We start from the raw sequence: 23,867 nt of genomic DNA, 5'->3' as shown, positions 1-23,867 counted from the left end.
GCCTCTGCACATAAACACTGTTCTTTTTTGGTTCTCTTTCTTGGCATTTGAGAATGAAGTTCTTATTCTATGAGCTGCAATAGCTCTTCTCAAACTTTAATGCATTAATGAAACAGCTGGGGATGTAGGTGAAGATGCAGATTCTGACTTGGGAGGCCTAGGATGGAGCTTGAGGTTCTGCATTCCTAACCAGCTCCGAGGTGATAGCGATCCACTGACCACATCGTGAAGAGTGTGGAGGTCATGGAGCAGCCAGCCCTGCATTCTGAATTTTCCTAGGATGTCTCCTTATTATCACCTCTTTTGAGCCAAGGTTATAAATTGAATTGTGCCCCCCTCCCCCCACCCCGAGAGAGATGTTGAAGTTCTAACCCCAAGTACCTCAGATACTGAACTTATTTGGAAATAGGAACGGTCTTTACAGGAATGATTAAGTTAAAATGAGATCAACAGAATAGGTCCTAATCCAGTAGGACTGGTATCCTTATTAAAAGGAGAAATTCGAGGGACATCTGGGTGGCTCAGTCAGTTAAGCGTCTGCCTTTGGCTCAGGTCATGATCCCAGGGTACTGGGATCAAGTTCTGCATCAGGCTCCTTGCTCAGCAGGGAGTCTGCTTTTCCCTCTGGCCTGAAGGTCCCCCTACTTGTGCTCTCTCTCTCTCTCTCTGACAAATAAATAAAATCTTTAAAGAAAAAAGGAGAAATTCGAGACAGACACTCACAGAAAGAAAATGTTGAAAAGACATAGGGAGAAGACAGCTATCTACAAGCTAAGAAATGCCTGAAGCTACTAGGAAACTAGGAAAGAAGCCTGGAACAGATCGTTCCCTAGCACCTTCAGATGGAGCACTGACCTGCCAACACTTTGATTTTAGACTTCTGGCCCCCAGAACTGTGAGACAGTACATTCTGTTGTTTAAGCCACCCAGTTTATGGAATTTTGTTCTGACAGCCGTAGGAAAGTAATACAGCTACTGTATTCACAACTTTGCCCTGACACTCTTCTGTTTCTCCTCTCTGATACATACAGAAAATTTCAGTGCACCACTAAACTTAGTACAATGTGAGGAATGTGAGAACAACATCCCACACACAGATAAGGTAACACGAAGGGGTAGGTCATGTTTCTCAGGTTTGCCAAAGAAGAAAGTTTGGATTAGTCCTATGGTTACTGCAGGTGTTAACCGTGAAACAGTTAAATCTACCATTCATGGTATCTTTTGTTTGTTCCCCTTAGGAACCAACAAATTTGACTCTTAACACTCTCAAGGAACATATCCTGAGATTTTTGTGAATCTCTAAATTCTCAAATACTTCTATAACATAGCATTTTCTTCAGAAAATGGAACATAACTAAAAACGTGGAGTGGCCCCTTAATAATTCTGTAAATATAGACCTAAAGTCAATTATAAAGGCATTAAAACAATTTTACAAACCATTTTTTTACTGTTATTGCTGTTGTTTTATGGCACATATGGTGGACACATTTTGACAAAGGTTACCAATACTGCCAAAGCTGAATTCCATAGTTTATTCAAAACTGCTCTTGTCTATGAATTTCCATTTAATATTACCTCTTTGGATCCTTTGCGCTTCATTAGCAGCCCTACCAATTGCCTTTGTTTTCAGAGGCAGTTTGTATGATGAAACAAAGTTTGTTTGTTTGTTCTGAAAACCGTATTATGAGAGTTATTAAATTGGCAATGAATACAAGTAGGAAAAACAGCCCACACAGACTTAAATGCAAAGGTGTAGGCAAGCATGAGGTAAGCTAATCTCACTCACTAGTTAAGTGATGAGTCCGTACAAATCAGTTTTATAACAAACAGGATTCAAAGCACATTCCTCAGCAAAAGGACAAATTACTTAAAAGCCATTATAGACCTTTGCTTTCACTTTAAAATAGTAAAACAAAAACAAAACCCAAAAAACATGCTTCCAAGATCCATGAAAGTCAAGGATGTGAAGTTCTTGGATACGTGGCCACTTCTGAATATAGTTCATCTTATTTTTTATACTCTGTGGTTCCCAACTGGGGGGTGGGAACACTACTTTGAGGAGAATTTGGAAAAGCAGAGGAGTGTTTGAGTGTTCACAATAAATGGAGGGAGTTATTGACATTTAATGGGCAAGGCCTGGGGAAACTAAATAAAGCAAAGCAAGGGATGATAATTCTTTGACCCTCACCAAATGCTAAATGATCTCTAGGTTGAGGTCCTCATCTCAGTTTGACATTTCTTTAAGATTAATGTTCTTTCCAGTTCGGGCTCTGGGTTCACTTTTGACTTCTACCAGAAACCATGCTGACTTCATAGGTTTCTTTCTCTCTGATTTGACAGGTGTGTCATTCCTTTGCATGTTCAAAGAATCACTCTTTTCACTTTATGGACTATGATAAAGCACATACTGTGTAACTAACATACCTGTTCTTCTTGGTTTGGTGGCTCATTTTTTTTTTTTTTTTTTTTTAGTATTGTAGATAAATCTGACAAACACAGTGTACTTCAGATAGAACATCTTAGGGGTGTTTTAAAACATTCTTTTATACAACTTTCCAGTTCCCTCCACCATTACTGTTACTGTCTCATTCTTTCTTTTATTCATTCAGTCCTCAAACATAAATAAGGGTGCACTATTGTGTTAGCTTCCATGGAAGGAAGTTACACAATGGTAATCAGATCCACTTTTTGTGATAGATTCTCCCTGTTTTATCTCTCATTATTTTTTGCCTTATTCTCCCCACTAAACTTTTCCAACTTCATCCTTTTTCCTGATCTAGAAAAAAATTCACTTCTCCACAAAATCATGGCAGTCCTATTTGCTAAAACATCTCCATTTATAATCTATACTGATTAGCTTTTTGATGACTTCCTCTACTATAGACAAATCCACATACGTATTTTGTCACTTTAACCTCAAAATATGTGATTTATATTAATAGTACAGATGTTAAAAAGGAAACTTAAAAGGTTGAATAACTTTCCCATGGTCAAACAACTTATTCATGGATTTCAAAACAGATCTAACTGCCCCAGTGCTTGTGTCATTAACACATATAAGCTATTCCTGGTAATTAAAATCACCTTCCTGTGACTGCCAGTGAACTTTATAGGCCCTACTTTTAGATTTTAGCTAGACACATTTGGCCTTCACTCTCAGCGTCTTGACTACATTCATCATGATTGTTTTAGAAACCTCCCAAGTTTCTATTAAAAATAAATCAAAAAAATACTTTAAAAATTCTCTAGATTTCTTAACTAATACATACATATCCACAAAGCAGAAGTTTCAAATATAACTAGGTAGTCCTCTATGATTTTTCAGTGCCTGCGGGCTTTTGAAGTGCTGTGGATTTGCCTTCATCTGTTGCTAGGAACATTGCACATTGCTCCTAATGGCCTGCCAGTCTGAGAAACCTAGCGTGAATGACATAAGTGTTTCTTTTATCCAGGTCAGAGGACGGTGTGAGGCGGTATGAGAGGTCATGGAAGGGGAGGAATGCCAGGATAAAGAAATCAACTAGAGGAATAGGAAGTGAAAAGGGGAGACTCCACAGACCCTAAGGAAAAAGCTTTCCAGCGGAAGCCCTCCTGCTTCCCACCAAGCACATGCCCCTTGAATGGGTTCAATCTCGTCTAATTAACAACTCAGAAGGGCCAGCATGCAGCTGACAGTGTCTCATTCCCTTGTCACACCAATGGAAATCATAAACCAGAAACCTGCTGATACCAGAGAGAGTGTTGTTACTTTGAGGCCTCAATCAAATGCCAGCTTTGGGAATCAGAAGAACTAAGAGCAAGAAACCAGTCTACAGTTTTTTCCTAACACTTGTCTGGCTCAGGATAAAACATAAAGCATCATGATGCTCTGGAATTAAAAAAGAAATCAGATTTACATTTATATCTTTGCTTTCCTTCATCTCAGAAACTTGGGTGCCTGAATGACATAGAGGATGGGGGGCAGATGGTACAGAGAAAGGACCATGTGGACATGCCTCCCTTTTGCTATGGTAATAACTGTCATGGCCATCAAGTCTAAGTACCTTCCAAGTGGCAGAACGCCATCTCTGCCCCTGCATACAGCTGCTTAGGGACGTGGTCGGTACAGCATCTACTCTGTGCAAGTTAGCACACCAAAGCCTTCTGCTTCCATGCATATTGTTTCATAATTTTCATCTAAATCTTCAGCTCCTCTAGAATTTATTTTGGAGTAAAGGAATAAACATTTTTTTCCCTAAATGGCTATCTAGTTGTACCAATACCTATTGTCGACTCATTCATCCTTCCCCACTGTTTTTAAGCTCCATATTTATTACACACTAAATTCCTGCAAGGAATTCCAATAAGTCGAATGGAGAAATTAAATAGGGAGTAAAAAAAAAAAAATCCATTCCACTGAAACACCATACATATGCTTTCTTCTTTCCTAAATGTTTAAAAATGGAAAGGAGAAATAGTGCAAGGAGGAAATGCCATATTTCTGAGGTTTGTCCTTCCTTGATTATGGACTATTTTTAGCACATGTTTATCTACTCTAATTTGATAAACTAATTATCCTATTCAACTATGAAAAGTTCTTTGATCTCTCTGTACATTGTTGATGGCTTGAGGAATAGGGACATTATGAGTTACATTTGCCAATTTAGTTCAAACTGAATTGCTACTCAATTTATGCATGTCCCATGTCACATTTTATGTTTGCTTATAAGGGCATGTTTGGCTATGGATGTTTTTAAACGATAGGAGGTTCAACTTTTGTTTGAACAAAATAATCATCAATTTTACTCCTTTTTTTTCTGAATTTCATTATTATGAAAATCAGACTGGAAACAGTCTGAAAGGCCTTTTAAGGAATGTGAAGAAAATTCTGCTAATGAGTTTGGTTGATTTCATCATTTAATTGTTCATTTAACAATTATTTATTAACTATTGTGTGCCAAAGGATGATCCCAGCCAAAGGTGAATGGGGAATGTTGCAAAGACAAAGTTATCCTTTAATAATTCTAGTGTTAAAACAAAATAAAAAAAGAAGTTTTACCAGAACTCTCATATGGTAGCATTGTTAGTCTCTAAATCAAGTAATATCGTGTAGGACACCTAGTGGTGTAGCACAAGGAAAATATACCTAATTATTCAGTAAAGAGGATTCAGTTATTTTCAACCCTTTTGTTGTTTTAAAGCACTGAATTTATAAACCAAAGTAATGAAACAAAAACGTCTGTGAAATTCACTAGGAGGATTGCCTGAATCGATAGGGAGCATTTGGTGTCAAGAGATTGTTGTCCATAATGTACTAACCAGGTAAACACCACACTTGGCAAAATGATATTAAGTAATCTATTCCTGTTTGGGAGTGTTCATTTGTTTTAGTTATGTCTTCTTATTTTCTATACTTCTGATGCTTTGACTTCTGGGGTCCTGCTGACTCTGGAGAGACTGCCCTTCCCATGGTTAGCTAATTTCTAAAGATAGTAAAAAGGCCTACCTACGAGCATACCTTTCATATGCAAATAAATCAATCCAGAGCTCATAACCTAACGCCTTTATTGGCTCTTACAAGGCTCTCCCTCTGGGACACTATCCATCCGCCCTCACCACCTCAGGGCCAGGTACCCAGACAACTAGAGACAGTCCCTAATACCCCAGAGCCTCCTGAAATTATTCAAACTAGCCAATCCTAAACCTGCCTACCCTGCTTTGCCTGGTGCTTCCCCAAGTGCCCCCACCCCCACCCCATGGCATGCTGTGCCTCCTCCTTGGGAACTGTGAGTCACAAACTATCTTTTCAATGATAATCATCTCCTGATCTATTGGTCTCACTATACATAAATAATAAAACTTGCATTGAAAAGCATAGTTCTTACATAAACATAAAGAAAAAGAGATCGTCTTATAGATACAAAATAATCCCTCTTCACACACTGACGTGCTCTTCTAAGAGTTATCAGTCTAGTGAAACCCCATTCTACAAGAGAATAGGGAAGGGATAGCCTCCAATGTTTTATACTTTATCATCAAAATATTCAAGGCAGGTTGACCTTTAAAGTATTCTATCAGAAGGGAGCATATAAAAGTCTCTTTCTATTAATTTTGTTATGTTGGAGTAGAATTCTTGAACATTCCCTTAATATCCAATATACCTGTAATAAGAAACTTGGCAATGATTTCCTGTTGATGGTTTCTTGGCCATTAGAAATATTTGGAAGTTGTAAATACATTGTCTCATGATTATTTGAATTACATATTGATGAGAATCATTTGGCTGTTATAATGTGAAGAGTTTAACTAGTTATTAGCATTAAAAAATTATTTGTGGTATATGGTAGAGAGTAGCTGAAAGGGGGAACCTGATAGACATTAGAATCAGATGTGAAGTCTGCCCTGGCAAAAATAATTTTAAGGTTAAAAAAAAAAAACAGGAATTGCATGGCGTGTAAAATACATATTTGAGATAAGTTACGTTGGTGGGTATTTCCTATGGTGGCCAAGGATGACAGGCAGTCACAATTTGAATCCATCTTCTAACAACCAGACTATACACATTCCATTTCCTTTGTAGACCCTGGATTCAAGACAAATAATGAGACCCTTTAAGCAGATTGTAGACAATGTTTTTAGTCTCTGTCTCCAAGGGAGAATCACCTGCTGCCATATGGCTCTAACTCCAGCTGCCTAGTTCTCAAAGTCCAGTGACTCACTAAGGAGCCTGTGACTGTCAGGACATTTTTTGGCCTCAGAGGGATATTCTAACAGAGGAATAGTCATATCACAAACCCTGCTTTCCAAGTTTCTTATCGCCAAATAACCCAGGCTTACACTAAGGAATCTGGAAGTAAGAGTTAAAAGTTTTGTGAGTGCCCATTACTTCATCTGAATGTACACTACTTGGTGGTGGTGGGGGTGTGTGTGTGTGGAGTTAGTAAGCAGAAGAGAACTTAATTACCTTAATGCTAAGGTAAAGAAACATAAAAACTACTGATACCACTTTAAGTAAACCCCATGTACTACAAATCACACTTAATCTCAGTTTACCAAAAGCCTTTGTGAAAGTGTAACTATGTTGGTATGTGTCAACAATTGTTGATAAAGGTTTCCAAGTCTAGTTACAGACTCGATGTGTAGGAACACGTGAATCGCTGAAATGCTAGGCACAAGAGACATTCCTACCCTGCCTGGTAGCCATTCTTTCCCAACAACCACCCCATTTTCCTGCTCAGAATGGGCAGTAATCTCTTGATCTCAGGGGAAGTGGGTCTTTCCCCAGTCCCAGGAGATAAATCACAGTTGTTTTCTTGCCCAGGGTGAAGAGATTGAGTGTAGGTCTAAAGAAAGAAGGTTCAGTAATTAAAGACTTTGCAATTTTAAAGTCTAGAATAAAGTATAAAGCTGAAAGAAGGAGAGAAAAACCAAGAACACAGAATGTTAAATTTAAGCTTTCTAAAAAATTAGAGATGCTTATCAAATATATAAGTAAAGGCTAATCTTTTCCTTTAGCTAGGAGAGCTTAATGGCATAGAAGTAAATGTGTTTGAGGGGCACCTGGGTGGCTCCGTTGGTTGAGGGTCTGGCTCTTGGTTTTAGCTCAGGTCATGCATGACCTCAGGGTTGTGAGATTGAGCCCCGCGTCAGGCTCCATGCTGGGTGTGGAGCCTGCTTAGGATCCCCACTCCCCACTCCCACCCCGTGGTGCTTGAGTGTTCTCTCTCTCTCTCTCTCTCTAAAGAAAAAAGAACTAAATGTGTTTGAACAGACTGGCATGCACTTTGAGGTCAGTACCTGTAATCTCTAAACCTTTTTAAGCCTCTTTGCATATCGCAGTAAGCTAGTTATCCAAAGAATAAACGCAGACGCTACCTAAGGCTTTTTTTTTTTTTTTTTGGCTGTTTACATTGATTATGGTTCATGAACTAGATGACTAAGTTTCTAGTCTTTTTGCATGGAGGGTGACCTGTGTACAGATGGACACCACATTTGAACACATTGTACTGTAATCATCATAGAGATGCAGGTATCATAATATCTATAAAACAGTGGTAAGAGGCCCCCCCTTCACATCTTTTCAGTCACAGAAATTAAGTCATATTAAACTTTTTTAAAAAGTAGCCACATTTTGGATTATGGCAGTGGAAAAGGGTAGGATGGGTTCCAATATGGAAAGGCCAATCATCAATTTTTGTACACCTCAAGTTCCATATCTGTCAAATGAAAACTATTGCTGTTCTTAACTCACACAGAAAGCATGACCATGTTAGAGTCAGGTGTTGTCGGCTCACCATTCCATAGTGCTCTAACACAGTCTGAAAGCAAGAAACTATGACGAGAGTGTCCAAAGAACTCAGCAGTACATATGTACGTAACAACAGGTGACATTCTAGCTTAGAATATTAGACCCTTCTTCCCAACTGACATAATGCAAAAAGTGGGACAAATGATTTTAAGAGTGTATATTAGTTGCAAAGTGCTTTGAACAATTTTAATGTTCACTGCATTTTAATATAGCTTATTATACTTTATTAGTTTCAAAAAAAATCTACCCAAATGGAAACCAATTGAATAAAATTTGCATTTTTTTAATTCTAACTTTATCAATCTTGGCAACAGAATTCAAGCTAATTAAGACAGACGAGTACATTCAGAGACAGGTTGACAACATGTTTATTAAGAATTTTTGCTCTTGGCTTCATTTCTGCTGACTCTGAATTTCCTTAAATATGCTATTGTTCTTTCACTAGACATAAAAATTTGAGCAGTTGATGTACTTTTCGGTATCCCATCATAATCATTCCTCATCTTAATGTATTACCTTTTCCTTCCTTGTAAAATTTGATAGCTTTTTGAACTTTTTTGCTACTCTGTTTATACAATGCCAAATTCCCATGTTTCCCTTTTCTAGAGCATGTGTTTCATAAATATAAATCTGTATATGTACTTAGATACAAGAATACAGAGTATCTCCTTCATATTTTGTATAGGTTCAATTAGGTAGCTAACATATAAAAGCAGTACAAGATTAAGGCCTGTCAGCTTACCCAGAGCACATTTTGGATTCCTTTGGATTCCTAGTGAGTACAGACTCCGTGCCCCCACATACCTTCACAAGAGCACACCATAGTTGTACTGTCCTTATGTACTCAAAATGTGAAGTTCCCAAATTCAGATATGCTGATAATGAAAGCCTGACAAGCTGATTTGGTTAATTTAAGTACATTAAAATATAGCAAAGTATTATTTGGGTTTCTTTTGGTTCTCAAGAATTTTTTTAATCGCACATGCACACACACACGCACACACACACACACAGCAATGGCCAAGCAAAAGTTCTCATCCTGACAAGCAAAAACCCAGAAACTCCCCAGTTACTTTTATCACCAGATCAGAGCCCAAGGCACTCTGCTCTCTGCAAAGTTTCAACCACTAAAATGTGGGTAAAGCAAAGAATACACCACCGCAGGAGCTCCAAAAATAGCAATTCAGATTTATGTCTGAAGCACTTTTCATACGCTTTTAGATCAGCCCGGGAATTCTGTCTATGAACCGCTCTATCAACTGGCAGCAGCAATTAATGAAAAACGCCAAGAAAACGGCACTAAACTGATCACGTTTCACTGTAAGACAGTACTGTGTCCAATCCATTGCCACCATTTGGACACTCGAGAGAACTGAATGGATCGTGACAGAAAACAAGGGCATAAATAAAACCACACACGGTCTAGGTCCTGGCTTGGTGGTGATATCAACATCCCCAAATTAAACTGATAAGAACAGATACTACACTTGATCTTAGCCAAAAGGCCGAGAAGCGATATCAACATCCCCAAATTATCAGACACAATAAACAGCAATACCTGGCGATCTGTCTCCAAATTAACGAGAAAGCCCCCAGCTCTCACCTTGCACAAACACACACTTCAGTGGTCAGTGACAAATGCAGGCAGCACTTGCAGGCTGGGAGACAGAGCAGCTGCTCCGTCCTGAGCCGCTTAAAGCACACTGGAGCCCGGCTCCGGTCCTACTCTCGGTTGGTTCGCTGCAGTTTTTCCCATGACTCCATCACCCAGCAGTGGAAACCACTGCCCTCTCTCTCGCCAGCACTGGTGGGCTCCCCAGCCACTGAGCTCAGGTAAAAACGCTGAGTCTCACAAGGTCGCCACAAGGTGAACCCGGGCAAAAAAAGAGTATATGGGAATTGGAGGGACCGACAAGGAAAGATCCTAAAGTCCAGACACTTTGCCTTTCAAGAGATTCTGAGTCCATAAATCAGAGCCGAGACAATAGTCCGAGAAGCGGTAAATCTGAAAATCCCCCAATGGCGCTGAGCCAATCTGCTAACCCAGCAGTACTCTTTAAACCATAATCTCACTCTTTCAAACACACACACACACACACACACACACAGATTTTAGTGTAGCTATTCTAAATTGCCCGGACATACTTCTCAGGCCAAAAAGTTTTTGCATATCCTTTTTCCAGGTAACAAGACTTAAAGAGGAGTCTTAGAAAATTAAAGTTTTGCCAAAATCAAGATGAAATAATTCTGTATAGAGCCAAATCATTTCTGGTCCATAAACTAATTCATTTGAGTGAAGTCTTGCTTTTTGTGCACAACTGGGATTATGCAATCACCCCCGTAGTAAAAAAGATGGTAAAGATGTATACATTCAGAGCTGATTGGCAGAATCAATTAAAATTTCTCATAAAAATTCCTACCATCTTTTTCAAGATTAGTCTTGACATATGCACATTTTAATTTGGAGAGGTTTCAAGAAGGCATTTCTTGCCTAAAATATAATTATTCTATATGTATATGTTATAGACAGATACAAACATGTTTATAAATGTTTTCCTGGAGCATCTCTCTGGGTGCTTATTTCTCATATTTTGGTTTTCCTATCAGAAGTGGAGAAGGAACAATTTTAAGCTTGCAAGTACATTTTGAAACATTATTTATCTTGCCCATGTATTTTTTCTAACAGGTAAATATTTACTGAAGTTTACGTTGATTGCACTAACAGAAAATAATTCTTTACCACTTTCCTCTCCCCTCCATCTCCAACCACCACCGTTCACCAGCCATATGAACACAAGCAACTCATTGAACCTCCTAGACATCAGTTTTGTAATCTGTAAAATGGGGATCTGTTACTAGTGTTTGCTTGTCTACCTCCTGAAATGGTGTCGGTAAAATGGGAGAACGAGCAGAAGTAAATGCTTTGTAAATTGTAGAGCACTGGAAAAACATGGACTTACTGCATTTTCCTCCCTTCAATTGCCCGTTAGTACTGGGACTGGTGAAATACTTTCTGTGTTCTCAAGGAGGATTCCTTGGGCTTCACAGGAACGTGTTTGTTTCAAGTGGTCTATAAATAGAGTTCAAGATTTTACTGAACTGCTGTCCTCCATGTGGTGGGTCTTGATGGCAGTGACCACATGTCCAGAGTCAGTTAATTGGGAGCAACATGAGCTCCATCTGGTCTTTGAGGCAGAACCAGACCCGCTGAAACCCTGAGAGAAAATGCTCAGCTCACGTGACGGCTAGCTTCACAGTTCACCTGGTGTCCTGGTGTACTCAAGTGTTTGGTGGGGAGGTGGTGCATAAAGGTATTAAACAAGGTGAAAGGTAGGGTGCAATGCCAGATTCAGTGCTGAGTTCATTCAGGAACAGATGTTTCTGGGCATCCATGCTGATGTTCCAAAACAATTATGTATGCGTTATTTAGAGATTAGGTAGTTGTGGGGTAGGGGGAACCAAGAAGGGAGACTAGTGGGGAATCAGAAAGGAGCTAACAATGTGAGTGCCAGTCTCCAGATACACAGGGCTGGGAAGTTCATGGATAGTATCTCAGTTAATCCTCATAGTAATCCTACAAGGTAGTCATTATTATTCCCATTTCACAGAGGAGACGAAAACAGCCTGGACACAGGACTGGGGAGTGGTGTAGCTTGAATTACAATCGAAGTCAGCATGGCTGGAATCCCGTATTCAGAGTAAATTTGTTTACCTATAACTTTCTCAGAAAGAGAAAGGAAATAACATTTGGTTTTTAAATAGTGGGGGTAGGGAAGGCAAGGATGCAAGTTACCAAGAAAACTTCTTGAGGGTATTTATTAGACAAGTTAACTCATAAAGTCTGCAGAAATTTTTAGAAAAACACATTTGGAGTTTTTAAATCATAAAGTTGTTGCAGGATACAAGAAAAAAATTTTGTTAATATGCACCAATAATTTTTTTTTTTTAATTTGTTCCTGCCTATCTTCAAATTGACAACTCTTTCTCGGTAGCGGAATACTTCTCTGTTTTTCAATGTACACTCAATACATTATTGCATTTTAATTTGCTTAAATTACTGGACCCTGAGGAACCCCCACAAGAAAGCAAGGTAATCTCTTACCATGAAATGTAGCAGGAAAGACATTTTTTTCAGCTGTAGTTTAGAGTACCTAAGAATCCTAATTTTCAGTCTCCTGGGTCTGAGGATGTTCATAAAATGCCAGATTCTTTCTACCAATTTTATTGGAAAGTAGAGGGAGAGACTGAACCACAGCCCTACATGGTGTCTCTTTCGGCTCTCCCCTTTCTAAGTGGCATTCCCGGCAGTAATGTATGTGCAAGCCAATTCATACCATACCCTCTATTCCAGCCTTCCATCTCCCTTTTCCATATTTTCAAAATATTTTCTGAGAATGCAGTGTCTAATTATACCTTGCCTCTGCTTTTAACATTCCCAACTGCAAAGTGCACCATCCAAAATGCCTTCATAAAACTAGCCTTCTTCTTTTTCCCAGGTCTAGCCTTAGCAAGAAAATTTGGAAGTCTTGCAGATAGAATTACTTTGTGTTAGGTATTTTTATTAGGGAGAGAAAGGTAACAGGGCCACTAAGTTAGTAATAAGTCAAAATAAATAATGGGAAAAAAAGAATAAACGCAGGTACTTTAAACTCAATTGTTCAAGTTAAATTCTGAATGAAAAAACTAACACAGCATTTAAACTACCAAACCACATAAAAGAAGGCCAGGGACCTTCAGCTATTTGGTGTTCATTTCCTTGCTACTTTTGCTTACAATACACATTTTGGCACTCACCACAACCCACGTGTTCTCAGGGCATCATATTTAACTAAAGAGGAAGTAAAATAAGAAGAGTGAATCCACTGGGAAGCTGACAATGACAAATGTAACATATGGCAAAGTAAAAAAGGCTGTTTTCTCTCCTTACCGAATCCATTTTATTTCTGAATGAAGAAAGGATGAGCAAACAAGCAGTCAGAATTATTTAAAAAAAAAAAAAAACAAGAAGAAAGAAAGAAAAGAAGAGAAAAAAAGAGAGAAAAGAAAAGAAATAACTGCAGTAAGGTTTCAATTATCTCTCAAGTCAGAATAATACAAATGAAAACACAGTTTTTGGCACTTTCTTCAAATTATTATACTGTCTCATTAAGGTATTTTGTGCTTAGAACACCACAGCTAGTGTTTGCCTGGGTGTAATTCCATAGCAGGAACTAAAAGCACATCATCTTCTCACTTTCTTTTTTTTTTTAAAGATTTTATTTATTTTTTTGACAGAGAGAGACATAGCAAGAGCAGGAACACAAGCAGGGGGAGTGGGAGAGGGAGAAGCAGGCTTCCCGCAGAGCAGGGAGCCCGATGTGGGACTCGATCCCAGGACTCTGGGATCATGACCCGAGCTGAAGGCAGACGCTTAACGACTGAGCCACCCAGGCACCCCGTCTTCTCACTTTCTTGATCTCAAAACTTTCTTTTCTCTTGGATTTTGAGATCCTGGTTTCAGAAGCATGTATTGAAAAGAAAGAATGCATGAAGAAGAAAGCATTTGGAAGCATGGGTCAACAATAGTCAGAGGAGAAGAAAGTAAATTAAGATGCTTTGGCTTTCTGTTTGGTTCTTTTTTTTTTTTTTTTTTTAAGATTTTATTTATCTATTTGACAGAGAGAGACACAGCGAGAGAGGGAACACAAGCAGGGGGAGTGGGAGAAGCAGGCTTCCTGAGGAGCAGGAGCCTGATGCGGGGCTTGATCCCAGGGTCCTGAGCCAAAGGCAGACACTTAATGACTGAGCCACCCAGGAGCCCCTTTCTGTTTGGTTCTTGTTGCCTTCCCTAATAATGACGTCTTCCTGATGTGTCCAGTGGCAGTGTTCAACTTCATACTCAAGAAGGTCTGGCCTGAAATCCTCAGAACCCTCCCACTTAGGGTGCAACTGGGTTCAAGGAGGAGCGGGATGGAGTTGTTTCTAATTTGCAACCAAAGAGAAAAGTATTTTTCTAACACATTTTTCCTTGCCACTCCCTTCAATTTGATTTCTTCCCTTAGGCCTTTGAAACAACTCCACATAATACTTATTAACCGTAGAAAGCAAATACTGCTAAAACATTAAAGGTCATTTACAGAAAAATTTAGAGTAATCTGAAAGGTGTAAGCTTTTAGCATTTCAAGCATTTTGTGTGGATACTTAAAGATACATATGTGGGGCACCTGGGTGGCTCAGTTAGTTAAGCGACTGCCTTCGGCTCGGGTCGTGATCCTGGAGTCCCGGGATCGAGTCCCACATCGGGCTCCCTGCTCAGCGGGGGGTCTGCTTCTCCCTCTGACCCTCCCCCATCTCATGCTCTCTCTCTCAAATAAATAAATAAAATCTTAAAAAAAAAAAAGATACATATGTGAAGTCTGTTACTCCATATATAGTTAAAATCATGAAATTGAACACTTCCTAAGCAGTCTTAATTTACTATATTTTTAATTTATTTTAATTTTTGTTTTTGAGAGAGAGAGAGAGAGAGCGCGTGCGCTCTCGTGCATGCGCACTCAAGCAAGTGGAGAGGGGCAGAGGGAGAGGGAGGCAGGAAGAGAGACTCTTAAGCAGGCTTCATGCGCAGGATGGAGCCCGAGGTGGGGCTCAATCTCACCACCCTGAGATCATGACCTGAGACAAAATCAAGAGTCAGACACTTAACCAACTGAGCCACCTAGGTGCCCCCTTAATTTACAATATTTTTAAACATAATTTTGTTTTTTAATTGGATGGTAATTTTTCCTGACTGCAAAAAGATATACCTACTAATGCCTTTTCTACTCCAAGATGAGAAGAATCACTATGCTGGTTTTACTGAAAGCTTTCCTAAATACATTAAAAAGGTTTTTGAAAAAGAAATACTTAAGAGTTTGCATAAAGGGGGAAAAACCCTGACTATTATCCCTTTGTGAACACAGGGGAAGGAATTACTGAGAGTTTATAGTTATTATTATTTTTTAGTTATTACATTATTATTTACTACATTCCCTATGCTCTGTTTTCATCCCCATGACTAATTATGTTTTATAAATTGAAGTTTGTACCTTTCAATCCCCTTCACCTATTTTGTTCAATCTCCCAGCTCCCTCCCCTCTGGCAACCACCAGTTAGTTCTCTGTATTCAAGATTCTGTTTCTGCTTGTTCGTCTGTTTTGTTTTTTAGATTCCACATATAAGTGGAATCATAGTGTATTTGTTTTTCTCTGACTTATTTTACTTAGCATTATACCCTCTAGATCCAAGCATGCTTTTGCAAATGGCTATGTAATATTCCAGGGTGTGTGTATGTGTGTGTGTGTGTGTGTGTGTGTGTGAGAGAGAGAGAGATAACATCTTTATCCATTCCCTCATCTATTGGTAGATACTTAGGTTGCTTACCATATCTTGGCTATTGTAAATAATGCTGCAATGAACATAGGGGTGCACATGTCTTTTTGAATATATATTCTCATTTTCTTCAGATAAATACCAAGAAGTAAAATTGCTGGATCATACAGTACTTCTACTTTTAATTTTTAAGGAACATCCATACACTTTTCCTTAGTGGCTACACCATTTTGCATTCCCACCAAGAGTGCACAAGAGTTCCCTTTTCTCTACATACTTGCTAACACTTGCTATTTTTTGTCTTCTTTCTAGCTATTCTGACAGGTGTAAGGTGATGTCCCATTGTGGTTTTGATTTGAATTTCCCTGATTGAGTGATATTGAGCATCTTTTCATGTGTTTTTTGGCCATCTGTATGTCTTCTCTGGAAAAAATGTCTGTTCAGGTCCTCTGCCCATTTTTAAATCAGATTGTTTGGGGGTTTTTGGTATTGAGTTATATGAGTTCTTTATATATTTTAGGTATTAGCCCCTTATCAGATATAACATTTGCAAATACCTTCTTCTATTCAGTAGCTTTTTTTTTCTTTTGTTGATGGTTTCCTTCACTGTGCAGAAGCTTTTTATTCTGATATAGTCTCAATTGTTTATTTTTAATTTTGTTTCTCTTGCCCGAGGAGACAGATCCCCCCAAAACTATTGCTAAGACTAATGTCCAAGAGTTTATTGTTCATGTTTTCTTTTTGAAGTTTTATGGTTTTTAGTCTTATATTTAGGTCTTCAATCCATTTTCAGTTTAATTTTGTGTATGGTGTAAGAAAGTGGTTCAGTTTCATTATTTTGCATATAGGATGTCCAGGTTTCCCAAAACCATTTATTGAAAAGACTGTCTTTTCCCCATTGTATATTCTTACCTCCTTTGTTGTAGATTAATTGACCATATAAGCATGGATTTATTTCTGGACTTCCTATCCTATTCTATTGATCTATGTGTCTATTTTTGTGCCAGTACCATACTGTTTTGATCACTATAGCTTTGTAGTATATCTTGAAATCAGGAATTATGATACCTCCAGCTTTGTTCTTCTTTCTCAATATATGCCACAGTAGAATAATGACTGAAATTTAGAACACTATTTAGGTAGAAATTTTTAGATGCTTTATGGTACACTTGTTGAGTAAAGTATATTAGAAAATAGTGTGTGCAATGCTATCTGAATTTTGTAATATATACTTAATAATATAGAAAAATCTGAAAAATTGTTTTACAATGTTAATGGTTTTTATCTCTAGATACTGAGATTAGAGTAAGTTTATTTTCTTCCTGATCTTCTTCCACTTTCTTCTTCTTTTTTTTTTTTTAAGGTTTTATTTATTTATTTGACAGAGAGAGACACAGCGAGAGAGGGAACACAAGCAGGGGGAGTGGGAGAGGGAGAAGCAGGCTCCCCACTGAGCAGAGAGCCCCATGCGGGGCTTGATCCCAGGACCCTGGGATCATGACCGAAGCCGAAGGCACACACTTAACGACTGAGCCACCCAGGTGCTCCTTTCTTCCATTTCCTAATGTTTTACAAGGGCCATTACTACAATGTAGTGGAAAGAAAGAAAGAAAGAAAGAAAGAAAGAAAGAAAGAAAGAAAGAAAGAAAGAAAGAGAGAGAGAGAGAAAGAAAGAAAGAAAGAAAGAAAGAAAGAAAGAAAGAAAGAAAGAAAGAAAGAGGGAAGGAAGGAAGAGGAAAAAAAGAAAAGAAAGAAAGAGAGAGAGAAAGAAAGAGAAAGAAAAAGAAAGAAGAAAGAAAGAAAGAAAGAAAGAAAGAAAGAAAGAAAGAAAGAAAGAAAGAAAGGAAGGAAGAAAGGAAGAAAGAAAAAGAAAGAAAGAAAGTTTGGGAATCATTTTTATAAATGTATTTCTTGATAAAGCTAATTCACCATGCTTATAATCTCTGCACATGGAAAAATTCAGTCTCCGGAACTTTTATTACCATTACCCTCACGATTTGCATTAAAAATATTCATGGCACAATAAAAAATTCTAGATATTCCAGTATTATAATACAAGGAAAATAGAGAGTAGTTGGTCTCACTCATTTTTAAAATATTAAAAAAGGAGATAGAGGAAATGACAGGTATGTAAGTAACCTCGAATATAGAGAATGGATTTGGTGCAAATATAAGTAACATGATATATACATTCATGACAACATAATTATAATTTGGATGTAACTGCTTACTTAAAAAGCACTAAAGTATATATGTGACCAAGAAAATCTATTGTCTTCTAAGAAATGATCTTGACTTAGCACATATTTTAGATCTCTTCTGTAATGTCAATACAAATTTCGTTGAGATGAGCAGAGCACCTGGGGGTGAGACTGCATTGTTGATATTACCTGGGCCTTACTTGCACTTATGTTTGTGTTCCATATATTTTTACGACCTAGGAGCCAGTTGGTGGAGAACTCAGGATTATAGGAAAATAAACTGATATCAGCCTGCTAATTAAATGGCCAACTTGGGTCCTCATTGTGGACAGAAGTCTTAAGGCCAGTGAAGAATATTTGAACTCAGCCTAAAATTCATTCACCTGTTACTGCTTTACTTGTTTGTTTATTTGTTTGCTGAAATAACACTTGAGGAAATGGAAAAGAGACAAGACCAAATTCACATAAATTGAGCATTTTACTTTTTAACAATTAAATCATAGCTATATATTTTCCTTTTTAAATTTTCGTGGTGAATTCTGCCACTTACCAACTGAGCAACCCTGGGCAAATCACTTTCCCTCCCTAGGTCTCAATTTCCTTACCTGTCAAATGACATCCTAATCAGACAGTGGATGTTGAGATGACATGTAAATTGAGAATCTAAGGAACTGTCATTATATGTTAAGCTGCTCTAAATTTCGCAAATTTGGTGTTATATTGATTTTCATTGATTTTAAAATGAACTCTGTAGTTTTTGCTGCTAGGCAAGTATAAATAATAACAATATAAAGGTATATTACCATCAGTTCATTCCAATATTTATTCATAAAGCCAAATATAAAGGAATGATGCTGAAACACTGAATTCATAAGCATTTCCATACAGCTTCTGCAGGTGCACAACTTTTCAAACCGGCTAAAGAGTGGTTCTCAAAATATTTCTTCTGATAACTACTTTCCTTCACAAGTATCATGACATTTCCCATTAAAACAACAACAAAAAAGAATCTATATAATGACAAACAATCTGTTGTGAGAGGACTATTTGTGACATGTTGAGAGAGAGGGCAAGACTAGGAATGAACAAATGGGCACAGGCAATAGTGGAGGTAATAAACATCTCTACCCACAATGGGAGATCAATAAATGTTGTTAACTGGCTGTAGAGAAGAAAACAGAAGATTTAACTGAGGATGAAGAGGACCCAGCATAGGGATGGAAGCTAAAAGTGGAGCCCGATTGCCCCTAATGAAAAGATGTATTATAAGAGTTTTTAGGGGTGCCTGGGTGGCTCAGTCGTTAAGCGTCTGCCTTCGGTTCAGGTCATAATCCCAGGGTTCTGGGATCGAGCCCCGCATTGGGCTCCCTGCTCAGCAGGAGGCTTGCTTCTCCCTCTCCCACTCCCCCTGCTGTGTTCCCTCTCTCACTGTCTCTCTCTCTCTCTGTCAAATAAATAAATAAAATCTTTAAAAAAAAAGTTTTTAATTTCTCAAGAAAGTTCTGAATGTTATGGTTTCAATAATATTAGAAGCAAGGGGGTGCATTTAAAGGGATCTGTTGACACCTACTTGAAGTTCTTTCGATGATAAAACCAATCACACCCTGCTGTGATCTTGAATGTTAGAAAAATGAAATTTCAGAGTAGAACCAACCTAGAAATTTGTCATGAAGATCAAGTTGCATGAATATAAGAGGCAGTGAAGATGGTAGGTAATAGGGTACCCTCCTTGCATACTAAGTCTCTCTGTATAAGACTGCCTCCATCTATATTCACCAGCTTCAAGATCTCAAATTCTGGGGTAAACTCATCCCTGGGATGAGGAATAATGGAAAAATATCTGCTAATGGGAAGAGAAGCTTTACAATTTGCATAATTTAAAAAATCTTATTAAAAAGTATTTTATAGCATTTGCAACGCAGCATCTCGGGACAAAGTCTTTTGAGCCACACTAGTTGTCTCTCTAGAGATCACTGCAGATGCTGCCATTTTTAATAGCCAATAAACTTCTCAAGAAAGACATAAAAATCATAGGATCTCAGCATTAGAAAAGATGCCAGTGGCCATGTAGTTTAAATTCCTATCTTATTATTAAGTTAACGATATTCATTAAACAATATTTTTTCCCGTTCCCTATAGCAGAGTGTTAATGTGGGAAGAGAGGTGTTCCAAACCTTTCATGAATATGGAAATACTGAGGAAGTATTGATTAAGGGATCTTTATACACTCTTCTCTGTGTTAATAATTTTAATAACATTTAATTTCTTGTGACAACACCTCAAATTTCCAGGGAACGTTTGTTATAATAATTTTATAGCTCTATAGCTAAAAGAAAAATGACACTCTAGAAACATTTTTTGTTTGATTGGGGTGAGAGAATGAAGTGTTGGTGTTTAGCCAGCTTGTGGTCATACAATTTAATATTCTCAATAGGACTATTTATGACATTAGGAAAGTAGAGCACCACAAGAATATGAGGCAATAGAAGTTGGAGAACAAATGATTTTCTCTATCCTATCATTGGAAAATTAAATTGTGCAAAGTTAGTCCAGAAAATGAAGAAACTGAGGCATATGAGAGCAAAGTGACTTGCCCAAATCACTCAGCCTTAGTAGGTGAGGAGCTATAAACAGAAATGCAGGTCATCTGGCCCCAGAGTCCATGCTGCTAAGGACTATGCTGTGTGCTACATTATGAAGCATAGTGATGCATATGCTTGTACCTTGCTTTAATTATGATCAAGAACAAAGTGGATAACATGCTATTAGCATCATGGTCATGCAGAACTCTAGTATTACCCAAGATATTATCCCTGTGTTTTCCTGTGTGAAAAAATCGAATCATATAAAGGGTAAGGGCATTTTTCAAAGTCACAGAGCTATTTTGTGCTGAAAATTAAAGATAAAGAAGATATTGTCTAACAAAGTGGGTAATTCATTGATATGAAAGGCAGAGCTGCAATTTTTAAAAAGAAAACTTCAGTAATAATGCCTATAATTAATTGAGCATTGGTTATATCCCAAGGATGTTACATATATTTTTATTGTCCTCCCAATAGTCCTGAGAGATAGACTCATTTTATTTCACTTTATAATCCTCATGTTACAGGTGAGGAGAATTGAGTCTTAAAAATTTAAGTGGCTTGCCCAGAATTATACACCTAGCTGGTGATGAATCAGGATTTAACTCCAAAGACCATATACCTTCAAAATATCTTTGGGGGACCAGAGTTGCTATTTCAATGCCAGGGGTTGAATGCAGGAAAATGAGAGAAAGAGAAATCTCATAGCTAGACACACGTGCTCCCTGCTCTTTGCAGTCTATCTTTGCTATCTGCCCCCTCTCCCCCCAACCCAGAACTGACCCACTTATACCACTCATCGCTCTTCTGGTTTGAAAAGTCCCATCTTTTTCATTCTACTAAAAGCTTCCTTTTCTTCTGAGACTGCCTCTCCAGAATGTTCTGTGAGCCAGAAACTTTATGCAATAATAATAGATGTTAGAACTGATCACTGGAGGTCCTGCAGTAAATTCTATACTTGAAAAAAGGGGAGGGGTTCTTTAGCAAAGAATGGTAAATAAACTTCTACATGTATAAATATTCAGTTGCTTTGTCACATTTTATAAGTGATGAAGCCTTGAATGAAATAAGGCAATTCTCTGTCTTACCTGAAATACTTATTTAATGACTCACATGAATAATGCATTTACTGGGTATGTCATTAACACTTTGATAAATGAATCTCAATATAACTAGCTAGATATGATTATTTCTTTTCTTAATTTTATAAAATATCTTCATTTTCACCTCTGTTTAAATGGAAGGGCTCACTTTGTTTTTGAATTTAAACTCCTTTGAATACTAATACAGAAATACAAAAAATGTTAATAGTGTTGACAATGGGGAGGAGGAAGGAAAATAGTGGCAGAGTAGGAGGACCCTAGGCCCTCATCCCACGAATACAACTAGATAACTATCAAATCATCCTAAATACCCCAGAAATCACCCTGAAGACTGGTAGAACAAACTCCACAACTAAAGGTAGAGAAGAGGCCACAATGAAGAAGGTAGGAAGTGTGGAGATAAGGCTTGAGAGAGAAATGGATCATGCCACTACAGTGGGAAGGGAGCCACAGTCACCGAAAAGGGTGAGAGACAGACTAGCATACAGGGGAGCACATGGGGAAAAGGAATCCTCATGGCAATTGGCTTGGAAAGCAAGAGGGTGTGAATATCGTGAATTCTTGTAATCAGTGGGGCTTAAAGCCTGGAGTTTTAAAGGTCATTTGGCTTGGCTGGGATAGAGCCCATAGGCATTGGAGCTGTTCTTGATGAGAAGGCAGACAAACAACTTGTGAACATACAGCATGGAAACAGCGATTTGAAGAGTGCCTGGGGCACACAGTGGGGAGGTTAGATGCTCATCTCGGAGTGTGTCCTAGAGATGCAATGTTCATGGAGAGAACCCTCCAGAAAAAAAGGGAACTAGCAGGCTCCATTTCTGCGCCCCCCCCCCAAGTCCCTCAGCATAAGACACAGGGCCACTTGCAGAAACCAGGACAGAGCCAACACTTGCTACCTAAGGTGACTATACCAAGACCCGGCCCCACCCCTCATGCTCCAGTGGAACTGCTCTTCCCAATCATGCTTGCCTTAGTCCAAGTGCAGCAGGCTCCCCTCCCCCAGAAGACTGGCCCTGATCCCTGCCAACATGGTATCTCCTGATGGGGGAATATTGCTAGGTCTTGGTTTTGGTGGCAGCGGCGACAGGTCTCATTTTACAAGCAGACGAGAGCACACCTAGTTAAAATGCATCACATTCAGGCCAGGGACCAAATACTGCCCACAACAGGTAAAGAGAGCCTCTGCAGATGACTGGACTGAAGAAAAAAGAGGCCAGGACTCAACAGCAGAGCACACACAACACACATAGGAGACATTCCCTGAAGGGGCAGGACCTGGGGAACAGGGGACACTATACTGCAGGGCAGTACAGGACCTCTTCTTCATAAAGCGATTACCCTCAAGAACAGGAGATGTAGCTGACTTTTCTAATACAGAGAAAGAGGCACAGAGACTTAGACAAAATGAGAAGACGGGGGATTTTATCCCAAATGAAGGAAAAGGACAAGGCCACGGCTAGAGATCTATGTGAAACAGATAGAAGTAACATGCCTGATGGAGAATTGAAAGCAATGATCATAAGGATACTCACTGGACTTGAGGACAGAGTGGTGGACATCAGTAAGACCATTAACACAGAGACAAGGAATAACATAGCAGAGATAAAGGGCTCAACAAACAAAATGAAAAACATACTTGATGGAATGACCAGCAGGCTGGAGGAAGCAAAGGAATGAATTAATGACCTAGAAGACAGAGTAATAGGAAGTAATCAAGCTGAACGAAAGAGAGAAACAAGAATGACACAAAATGAGAATAGACTTTGAGAACTCAGTGACTCCATCAAACGTAGTAACATTTGTATTATAGGAGTCCCAGAAGAAAAAGAGAGAAAAAAAGCCAGAGAATTTATTTGGAGAAATAAAAGCTGAAAACTTCCCTAATCGGGGGAAGGAAACAGATATTCAGATCTAGGAGGCACAGAGAACCCCCAAATAAAATCAACAAAAGCAGATCCACACCAAGATATATTGTAATTAAAATGGCAAAATACAGTGACAAAGAAAAAATATTAAAAGCATCAAGACAAAAAAAGACAGTTCTATACAAAGGAAACTCCATGAGTTTATCAGTGGGTTTTTTAGCAGAAGTTTTCCAAGTCAGAAAGGAATGGCATGATATATTCAAAGTGCTGAGTGGGAAAAACTACAAAAACAAACACAAAACGAGTAACAAAATGGCAATAAATACATATCTATCAATAACTTCTTTGAATGTAAATGATCTAAATGCTCCAATCAAAAGATACAGAATAACAGAGTGTGTAAAAAACAAGGTCCATCTATATGTTGCCTATGAGAGACTCATTTCAGACCTAAAGACACCTGCAGATTGAATGTGAGGAG

At 38.4% G+C, this 23,867-nt stretch overlaps 1 protein-coding gene and 1 pseudogene across 5 annotated transcripts in view; both read right to left on the bottom strand.

The window, feature by feature from the left end:
* ARHGAP24 (Rho GTPase activating protein 24) overlaps positions 1 to 23,867 on the bottom strand; it is a 511,960-nt gene that overhangs the window by 156,642 nt on the left and 331,451 nt on the right. The window lies entirely within an intron of this gene.
* On the bottom strand, positions 9,597 to 9,805 carry LOC123849190 (U2 spliceosomal RNA; annotated as a pseudogene).

The sequence above is a fragment of the Mirounga angustirostris genome, unplaced genomic scaffold, assembly GCF_029215605.1.
Source record: "Mirounga angustirostris isolate CCGP_5_RB_7025 unplaced genomic scaffold, mMirAng1.0.hap1 SCAF_2, whole genome shotgun sequence".
NCBI lineage: Eukaryota > Metazoa > Chordata > Mammalia > Carnivora > Phocidae > Mirounga > Mirounga angustirostris.
Note: the sequence above shows the minus strand (reverse complement) of the source record. Positions and strands in the feature narration are given on the sequence as shown.